The sequence below is a fragment of the Oryza glaberrima genome, chromosome 11 (assembly GCF_000147395.1).
Source record: "Oryza glaberrima chromosome 11, OglaRS2, whole genome shotgun sequence".
Lineage (NCBI taxonomy): Eukaryota > Viridiplantae > Streptophyta > Magnoliopsida > Poales > Poaceae > Oryza > Oryza glaberrima.
The window spans coordinates 7,386,842-7,397,580 of record NC_068336.1 but is presented as its reverse complement, the minus strand read 5'-3'; the positions used below and the strand labels follow the sequence as shown (position 1 = coordinate 7,397,580).

Here is a 10,739-nt window from a genome sequence, read left to right as displayed (position 1 = left end):
GGTACTTAAAAGGTTTCAAGGCACAAGAAAGTTTTAAACTAACGTTTAATTGATAGAAAAACATAGGACCACAAGGGACGTGAAGAAAACATAACGTGAAACCTCTCTTCCTACCTAAATTCATCTAAAATAGCACATCTTAACTAATGAAAAGTGAAACTCAAAATGAAACGAGGATGAGCCACATCATTTGATAAATATTAGCCGTTGAATTCACTATAAGATAAAAGAGGATAAGTGAATCTTGGCCGTTGGATTAGATGGATGGTAAACATAGTAACTCAAGAGGTTTCCGGAGATGAAGCTACTAGAAAATGAAAGAAAGAAAGAAGGAAAAGCTAAAGAATAAGCATAGGAAAGTATAAGGTTATGTATATAATTTAGGGTTTGCATCTATTGTAAAAACTATTTTACAAATAAACCCTCATCATAACCAAAGATTCACCGGTCAAGATTGAGCTATTTAGAGCTTATACAAAATATATATTCATTTGATTAATTTTATTTCTAACAATTAATTTTAATATATTTGAGAACAAAATTGCTACAGTTGCATGCACAGTCATGGTCACCCGAACATAAGTTTAATGCTTTTCATATGAACTCAAAATTAAATCAAACTCATTCCTTAAAACCTTACAAATATTTGTACATAGGCTATAAAGAGTACGTGCCGACAAAAAAAACTTATAAAAAATTGTAACAAATATTAAGCTTTTTATTGTATTATCATAATATTAGTCATCCTCACCTATGTCTTTTTAGAGCAACGAGAAACCCATAAAAACCGAGAGCCACTCCCACATACCACATAATAGGAGGCCTAGAGTCGCGTGAATACGCAACATCATAGGCTAGTTTTATAGAAATTTCAAAAGAATTGGTAGGAATCAATCCTTTCAAACTCTCTGTTTCAAAGGGCTCCTCAATCAGAAATGAAATGTCAACACCTATATACAGAGTACATGCCTCTCTTGAACTTTGCAGAGGTGACAGGATGTGTTCTTCGGGATTCTGTCATCATTTGCTTGTTCTTGCTGCATTCAAATTACTTGATACATAGCTGAAGACCTAAAAGCCAACATGTATGTACTGAATGAATCGACGCATACACAGTACAACAAGGGAAGGGAGAAAAAAAAAAGCACTACTAGGATGCTTACACATCATGAAAAAAAGGAAAGAAAACGTTAATGTGTTTTCACGTTCTAGTTCATGATCCTTTTTTTTTTCTTTAAAATGATAGTTTCACCGAGTGTATACAATTAATAAAATGGATCCACGTCGTCCGGTAATTTGTTCATACTGTCTCGCAATTACATGAATTCAAATGTAAAATTTGATTAATTTGGATCAACCACTCCTTGGGATTGAGGCTTACAATATGAAAGCAAATTTACTTTTTTGGTTTGGGACTACCATAAAATGGACTTCGTTGGCGAGCATAATGCCATTCTTTTCTGAGCTACAGCTTGTCTGTCGCGCACTATTTGTTAGGTTCCATATAGAATTATATAGACAAAAACATAAATAAGCATATAAAGAAATATACGTGTATAAATACAAAATCACCAAAAAGCTAAATTTATTGGGTGCGCAATTCCTCAATTTTACATATAGAGTAATAGAGGGGTTACCTCAGTTGCAGAACCTAGAGAAAGAACTTCTGATGTATTTTGCATTCGCATTCACTCCAAATTAATAAGTGCATTTCACCACAGCCCCACTATCACTGGCCGCTATGTCTATATCGTCCAAAGAATCGTAGGAATGAGAATACGAAGGAAAGCCAAAGTGCTAATAATGTCCCCTCAAGCACTTAGCTGTGTTCTTTTCTTAGAGTTCCCAACTCTCCTCCCTCGCGTGTACGCTTTTTAAACGGTTAAACGGTACGTTTTTCATAAAAAATTTCTATACAAAAGTTACTTTAAAAATTATATTGATCCATTTTTCAAAAAAAACCAATACTTAATTAATCATGCTTTAATGAACCGTCCTGTTTTCCGTGCGGGGAGGTGGAGTTCCCAACTCGCTCGTGTTTTCCTGATGCCTCTCACTCCTATGGTTGTAGGGTTCTCCTTCATATTCCCTTTGGCTTGCACGGTCTCGCAAAGAAAAACAGAACATATTTTGTGTACTGATTTGTATGTGGAGAGTTTGGTAATTTTGTAGCGAGCCAGGAACATTGAGGAAAGCCTACATTGTATTATTCTACACTAGAATTGTGGGGTGAAGATAATGTTGGTAATCGGAACTTGCACACTGCATATAAAGAATCCATTTCATCTCCGTCATAACTTCGAATTTACTTCCTACGCTCTGCATTGTGCAACATGGTAAAGAGCAATCGTTTTCTCATGCACAAATGATCCATATAGCATAAGGTAATTGAAGAATATGAAATTCTGCAAAACTGCCAACACAGTTTGCTAAAAAAAAATTCTGCGAATAAAATAGCACAAGGCACAAACTTTTGACATGGCTCACCAAATTGGAAGCCATTTGAACTGCTAATGTTTCTGTATATTATTACTTACTAACGTCACTTTAACCATGAAAATCTGAAGTGGAGTAGTAACTCAACATCATTATTTTACGCCACTTCAACCATGGTGGCCTAGTGGGAACGCTGCTGTGATTCGTGAAGTTAGGAATTTATTCTCTTTGCAGTTTGATGTGATAAAGGTTGTGTATTGTCGTAGAGCTTGTAATAGTGTTGCGCATGAACTAGCAAAAGGTGCTGCCTTTGGTTCCTCTACTCCTGTAGTTTGGTCAGGACAGTTTCCTGAGTTTGTTTGTAACCTGGTGAACAGCGATATAGTTGTTTTGGTCAAGTAATGAAGTTCTTTTTTCCTCTAAAAAAAACATTGTGGCCTAGTGGGAATCTTACCACAATGTCAATGTAAATTGATACTGCCACAATTAGGCAACTTCTCTTTTCAAAAACAATTAGGCAACTACAAGTAATTCGCACCATTTTGCTATCAGTTTATTACCAACCACACTGAAGGCCGACTTGCCTTGCCTCCAAAGCATGTTATAAGTGGTTTGTCCTGTGTAGCAATTAGCAAGTATAATCTGAATATTTTGTATGATGTCATGTCGAGGTATAGGAAACAGGTTCAGTGGCATGCTTGTCATGCCCATTGGATTGATGATCATAAGATCTGTACAAATTAATTAGACAATTTAAGTGAACAAAGTTATTCAAGTCCAAATCCATCACCTCTCTGAAGTTGTAAAGTCCAAATGGTGTTTTCATTTGTTGGTCTAATTTTGTTCCCCTCTTAATTCTGCACAGACTTTGTACATGGAATGCTTTAGAATAACAGGGGCCGTGTTGAAACGAAACCAGTTTTTCTTTAGAACAAACAGAACCAGTTTTACGACAATTTCAATTACAAGGATAGGAGTATTCTTTGTTCATATTATTTTTCTCTTTTGTTTTGCATGAGTCGCTTGAGATCCAACAAGGATGTGTCTAGCTCCATGTTCCTTTAATTTATTTTTCTTTGGGTTGTAGATGCAAAGCTCAGGGTCAGGAGTCAGGACTAGCCTACAGTCAGCTTTTCATGTATGTTGATATGCAAGAGTAGAAGAAGACCACCTCCCTACAGCCAAAAATGTGTTCATCTACATTTACAACACAAAATCCATATAGTCCCACTGCCATCACTGATATGTCCTATGGACTGGAAGTATGGTACACCGTGCAGTAGGAGTGCTCATTGCTCATCACTCACATAGCTTATTTTCCGAGTTCTGCACAGCACTTGGCAGCAGGGAGGGTGAGCTAGGGAAGGGAAAGAATGAGAGGGTTCAAGAAATCAAGAGAAGGGGGAATAGGAACATGGTGGAAAGCATGAGCTCTAAATTTCTTCGACGTTCGGCTTTTTGTTTTTCTAATGCCTCGCATTCCTATTGTTCTTGGGTGCTCCTTCCCCTTCCTTCTCGTCTCGCACATTTGTCTAGTAGGAAAAGATGTCCGCATTTCGAGCGATGGGCTGGACCTTGAGAATGAGATTGGGAAGAGGAAGAAAGAAGGTTTATATAAGAGCTGTAGAAATGGGAACATGAAGGAAAAGTGCCTCCCATTCCTATTGTTCTTAAGTGCTACTTCCTCTTCCTTTGGTCTCACAAAAATTTGGTAGGACTGTGCGGTTTGGTTGTCCAAGCGGTACCAGAATCCAACTTTCATTTAGTTCAGCAAGTTTTGCTTACCTTTTGCATGTCTGACCCCCAAGTTCAAATGATGGCATACCCTAGTTTAGTGCCAATCTACAGAAACAATGACATAAAATTTAACTTTTGATTGTTCACGAATAAATCCATAAGATGCATAATCATGGGATGCTTAAATGATATATGACAATCTTACCAAATTAAACAACACATTTTTGTTGACAACATGTAAATGCATGTACTGATTTCATGTTATAGTGTGCCTATTCCATAATCTAGACAGATGGTTGGTTTAGAGCACTCTTGTGAAGAATAATACTTGGAGAAAACAATGGACATTACTTGTATCATGAACACCTGAGGCCATTTATAACAAGTCAATAGTAATTGCTCCTACCTACTCCTAGTAAGATTACATAGGCCATGGCGCAGCAAGCAAATGTCTCATGTATTAGCAAGAGATGAAGTATATATAACAGTGAGAAATCATACCTTGAGCTTCCAACATTCTACACTCCAGTTAGATTGCTATCATCCTCTCATTGAGTTCCACGGGATAGACAAGATGCATACCAGGCAACAAATGAACACAAGATGGAGCACGTTTCAGATTAGGCCACTCTTCAAAATTAATCCTAGTTCTTCTGCCAACATATTTACTGGATACAAGATACTTTAGCTGGTAACACACGTATTGGCACATTTTTGTCACTAGTTCTTCCAAGACAAACCGACATCAGTGCCACCGCAAATAGATTGTCAATCGAAAAATGCCATTCATAGTGAAAATGGCATGTGAAATCCAAGGCCACATGTTTGTAGTGCTCTGATTGATTGGTACTCTTGCAATGGTAGTACGATTAGCAAGATTATAGTAAGAACATATTTGGAGTTTCAATTTTCTTTGTATTTCCAACAAGAGCACAACGATTGCTGTATTCTCACCTTAGGTACAAGATATTTGCAATCCTGCATAATCTCTTCTACATTCTGGTGAAGTTCAGACCAAGCTAAGCTACCTGATGCGCTTCAAGATTCCTGATTTGTCCTGTTTATTTCGAATTAAGCATGTCCTGGAAATACTGGACACTTTAGTAGATGTACTAAATACAACATCATGCCGAATCAACATGACACACATGATGAGAAAATGCCAATGCCAAAGTGTATTTTTACTAGGAATATATTATGTTAATTGTCTCCTGATGTTCTCTCAATTTGAAAAATCATATTTGTGCCATATTGTTTTCCTGTTGTTAGTGAACACAGGTACACAAAATTTGTTGGACCTCAGACCTCTTGCTCCGTAGGGTAAAAATACATAATACACGCTTTCATACATTATATGTTCTGTAGGATCATATAGCAGTATTAATTTCTTCTATTGCTTTGTGACTACTCAAGTTAAACTTTCAAGTCATTAACACTTGATATTCATTTGTTGACTGCCTAGGGAAGTTTGTAGCATCTCTATAAACAAGAACCAGAGAATTAGGTCCATGACATATGTGAGGTGGTACCAACTTTTCCTGCACCTACCCTTCTCTTGTTCTTAATAAGAATGGGAGTGAATGCATGGATCCCTTTCTTTCACTTTCAGTAAATGCAAGGTCAAAGATTACAGTCTAGCAGGCCTATATATGCACAGATGACCTTTTATGCAGATAGCCCACTGTCATTGACTTCTGAGTGCTATGGTGCACCATGCACTAGGTTTGTTCATTGATCCAGGGCTTCTGTGCAGTCTAGAGCACTTCACTAGAGGCTTATATATACCACAGAATACTCCAGCCATTTTTCAACAGCTTTGAGTCTTGTTGTTATAGTTGTGATGTTCTTTGGCTTGAGAGTGAGCAGGGAAGAGGAAGAAAGAGAGCCTCTAAGAGCGATGGGAATAGGAACATGGAGGAAAGCCTGAAGCTAAATTTTCTACTCCAGTATCGGAGTTAGAAATTTGCTCTGCGTTTTCCCGATGCCTCCTATTCCTACCGATCTTAGGTACTCCTTCCTCTTCCTTTAAGCTCATGCTATTATTTTAATGGGAGAGAAACAGAAGTACCAATGCATAGGTTTAGATAATGATGTGTTGGAAGCGAATCAGGAAAAGGAAGAAAAGAGGGTCTGAGAGCAGTGGGCATGGGAACATGGAGGAATGCCCAAGCTCTTTTCTGCCTCTAGAACTAGGGGCTGAGATTTGGGTTTTCCTGATTCCTCCCATGCCTATTGTTCTCAGATGCTCCTTCCTCTTCCTTTTGGTTCGCACAATATTTTAGTGGAGGGAGTGAAAAATATCAAATCATATTCATATGTCTAAATGATGAGGGTTTAGCACTTGAGAGTGAGTCGGGAAGAGGAAGAAAAGAGGGTCTAAGAGCAGTGGGCATGGGAACATGGAGGAAGAACATGTACTTTTCTTCCCTCTAAATTTAGAGGTTGAGATTTGCTAAGCATTTTTCCCAATGCCTCCCATGCCTACAGTTCTTAGGTACTCCTTCCCCTTCCTGTTGGCTTGCACACATTTCTTAGTTGAGTGAGAAAAGGTAAGACTTGGAGTCTTTTTATTTTTCTAGCCATACATAAATCATGCATATGTAGAGATGGTCTCTGAATCTTGGTTCAGCATTTTCATACTGTTTTTTCCTCTAAAGTTGGTGGATTTTACCTAGTAAGGAAATGAATGCTGAAGTCCCATCGCAGTAAGAAAGTAATGTGATTTATAAAACTTTAGTGACCTGGTCAGTATCCAAATGCTACTGAAATATATAGTGTTCTTTTATAAAGAAAAAGAGGCATGCTTTTGCTAGTTAACACCTTCTGGTGTCTTAGATGAAGATTTCATGTTGGGCTATTTCTGAAAGCTGCAGAAAGTACAAACTGCACACTTAATACAACTGCAGTGTGCCAGTGTGAAGAGTGAACTCTGTTACAAACTCATGGATGAATGCGCATTTAGGATTACTGAAAAGCTATGCCAGTAACTTGGAAGTTGGAACCGTCTGAATGAATAACATGCAAAGATTTTCCATGGAATGGAAAAAAAAAAGGACCTTGCAACAAGAAGGTTGATACAGCGCTGCTCTAAATAAGAGTTGGAACAAACTGAAAAAATAACTATGCACTATGCACACAACTTTAAAGCTGGAGACATGTAGTTAGCACTAGAGACTTAAAAAATATAGTTCAATCAGGTTAGTTCTTTCGTTGATATTATATAAATTAGAAAAATCAAAACCCAGCATGCTATGAACAAGACAAATTGAGTTGGCACTGATGCGTGGCCATTAGAGTGGACAGAAAAGAAGAGAAATGCAAATGTAGCAAAAAAGCAGCACAAGAATAGTGACAATACCTATCCACAGCTCTCTAAAATATAATCGCCTCAAATGATCAGATGGTAATGGAACCAGTTGCTTCTATTACTTTTTCCTTAGACTCAAAATACTTTTATCATCTGTTTTATACAGGGTTAAGCAGAAACTGAGCTAAATAACCACACTGTTTCTCAAAATTTCTCAGTCTTCCAGGTCGACAGGAATCAAGCCCGTCCTGAAAATGTTAGATTCTCAGTGGATATATTACATAAAACTAATGTTGCAGATTTCCGGTCTTCAAGGGATTGCAACCAAAAGTTCATGGCAGTTTCTCCTTCAGTAAAACCAAATGTATGATCTTTTTTAGTTTTGTTCCATGCTCTGTATTCAGAGTTTAGACCCATCAGCCAATGAAGCTTACACTTACATGATGCGTCTCTGCTTATGCGAAAATTGTAATATTCGTTGGCCAAATGGCTAGCATTGTACATTTTGTTTGACTGTCCCCTAGAATGCAGTCTTTGCTTGGAGTATGATCAGAAATTTGTGGGGTTTGCAGAGGTGCCCTGGGAGTTTGAAAATTTATGGCATTTGGCCAATGTTGAGAAGTTGAATGCAAAGAATTTGAATTTGTATCTGGTGATGTTGGCAGCTATTTCTTGGGCTCAGTTGAGTGGGAGAAATGACAGTGCATGAAAACATTCTTGTGAAATCTCGGTTAGAATGATTGTTCTGCTGCAGAAATGGAAGATATTTCTGAAGGAAGAAGACACAGAAGACGGGGAAATGGATTGAAAAAGTGATGGACAGGATGCAGGAACTGAGACCCACAGATGTTCTACCTCTGGCGATTTGAACTAGTTTTCTTTGCTTTGCTGCATTTTGTTTCTAGTCTTTGTTCCCTGGAGTGTAGGTAGGGGCTAAGTTTCCTGTTTAGAGGTAGATGGTATGCTGAAAGTGTAAACTGGTTCATCCCCAACGTTGAAATCTGTTGCTTCTTTTTAATTTTCTGTTTTTACTTTCCTGTAAAGACCTTGTTATCTTGGCTTTCTAAAAGAGCTGGATCGATCTATGGTCTAAAAAAATGGCTAGCATTATATGTTGGGGCAGATCATCTTTAATTGTGAGAAAATTATGCTTGGTTCCAGTGATCCTCCACTGCGAGCACTATTATTTCTTCCTCCACCCAACTATCATTCTCAAAGTAATCAGAATGAATTCATGGCATAGGTTCCTTTCTTCCTTATGTAAATGCATGGCTCAGATTTAATGACTAACCTTGCAAGGCTCAAAACCAAGGACTATCGTGTCAGCTGTTTTATATGAGAGTAGGTAGAAGATGTACTGATGTCTCCATTGCATGAGGTCTACATTAAAAGTAGATGATCTATGGCCCACTGTCACTGACTGTTGTGTGTTACGGTTCATTATGATGTGTGCATACTCATTGCCTCCTGTACAGTATACAGTTTAGGTGCTTCACCTATGTCTATATATATACTTCAACACCACAGGCATCATCAACAGTTCATGTTCTAAGCCTGAAATATTTGGAGCCTTAGGTGTTTGGGATGAGCCAGGAAGAGGAAGAAAGAGGTAATCTAAGAGCAGTGGGAGTGGGAACATGGTGGAAAAATGAGATATCAGTTTTCACTTCTAGAATTGGAGGTGGATATATTTGTCTCACTATTTTCCGATGCCTCCCATTCCTATCGTTCTTAGGTGCTCCTTCCTCTTCCTTTCAGCTCATATAGATATTTTAGTTGACAAGGCCAAAAGATGTTCATATGTTGGCTTCAGTGACGAGGCAAAGAGAGTGGGTCAGGAAGAGGAAGAAAAGAGTACCTAAGAGTAGTGGGCATGGGAACATGGAGGAAAGTTCAAACTCTTCTTCCCCTCTAAATTAGGGGGGTCGACTTGTTTTGATGTTTTCCCGATGCCTCCCATGCCTATTGTCCTTAGGTGCTCCTTCCTCTTCCCTTTGGCACACATAATCAGCTTGGCAATAGCGTAGATGATGAGGTCTTGAAGGCGAGTCGGGAAGAGGATGAAAAAGAGCATCTAAGAGCATTGGGCATGGGAACATGGAGGAAAGCCTCGACCATCATTTCCCTCTAAAATTAGGGATCACAATATGTTCCCGTGTTTTCCCAATGCCTCCCATACCTACTGTTCTCAGGTGTTCCTCTCTCTTCCTTTTGGCTTGCACAAAAGTTATCAAAGAAACAAGGGGAATCAAGGATTCACCAGTTCTCCATCACAAAAATTTGCATTTGAGAATATTCCAACCCAGATAGCGCCGCGAAAAAAAAGAAATCCTCAAGTGTAACCTTTTGCAGTTCTTAATTCTAGACTTTTACTAAACAAAAGACAGCTTCATGGTCCGGCTAGTCTCGGCATGAATCATGGGAGGAAGACCATCATTCTTCCTAAAATCATTCGTAACATGTCACAGATTTTACCACTTCTATTCTAACAACAGAGATACTAAATTGAATGTGTTCCTATCACCCTAGCTCCCACAGTGTATATCCTCAAGCTTCAGAGCTCCGTTACTGCATCAATAATAATAATATGCAACAATCAACTGAACAGACATGCCAAATTGGCGATTGCCATTGAGTTCCATCCATCCTAATGTGGCCACCAACCTGATCGATCTAAGACGATTCCACTAAATTTAACCTAATGCATCACACACAAGTGCACAACCAATTAACATTTTCAGTAAATTTCTAGTAGAGCTAGGGACAGGCAATTGCAATCGATTCAAAACAAACATCACATAACTCACAGACTCGTTGTATCAGAATGCATAACACAGTTTTTTTTCTAGTCGCGGAAGAGGACGAGCTGGAGAACTCACGGATCGAACCGAACTCGCCGCAGGTCCTCGGCCGACCGTAACCGAAGCGCCTGCACCGTCCTCCGCGCGTCCGCCCCTCACTCTCCCAGCCGGCGGCAGCGGCAGCGGCGAGGTAAGGTCGGATAGCGGAGGCTCGGGCGGCGGCGAAGAGGGTGGTGTGTACTGGTAACACTTCGGTATTGGGCTGGCCAAATTCCGAAGCAATTGGACCTAGTCGAGGCCCAGTTTCGGTGGCCCTTTCAAACAAGGAAAAAGTACACCGAAGGTCCCTCAACTTATCATCGAGTTACAGAATCGTCCGCAAACTGCAAAACCAGATATCCGGCGCCTAACTAATCAAAACCGGTCAGAATAGATCTTTCGGTGGTTCTGATCTCGGT

General features: G+C 39.1%; 1 long non-coding RNA gene across 1 annotated transcript; it reads right to left on the bottom strand.

Annotated features, from left to right (window-relative positions):
- Positions 1–2,624: 2,624 nt before the first annotated feature.
- On the bottom strand, positions 2,625–10,722 carry LOC127754976 (uncharacterized). The gene is made up of 3 exons (XR_008012933.1): positions 10,360–10,722; positions 4,675–5,255; positions 2,625–4,278 (listed from the first exon to the last, which is right to left on the bottom strand). It is a non-coding gene; the product is annotated as an uncharacterized LOC127754976 (long non-coding RNA).
- Between the last annotated feature and the right edge of the window lie 17 nt (positions 10,723–10,739).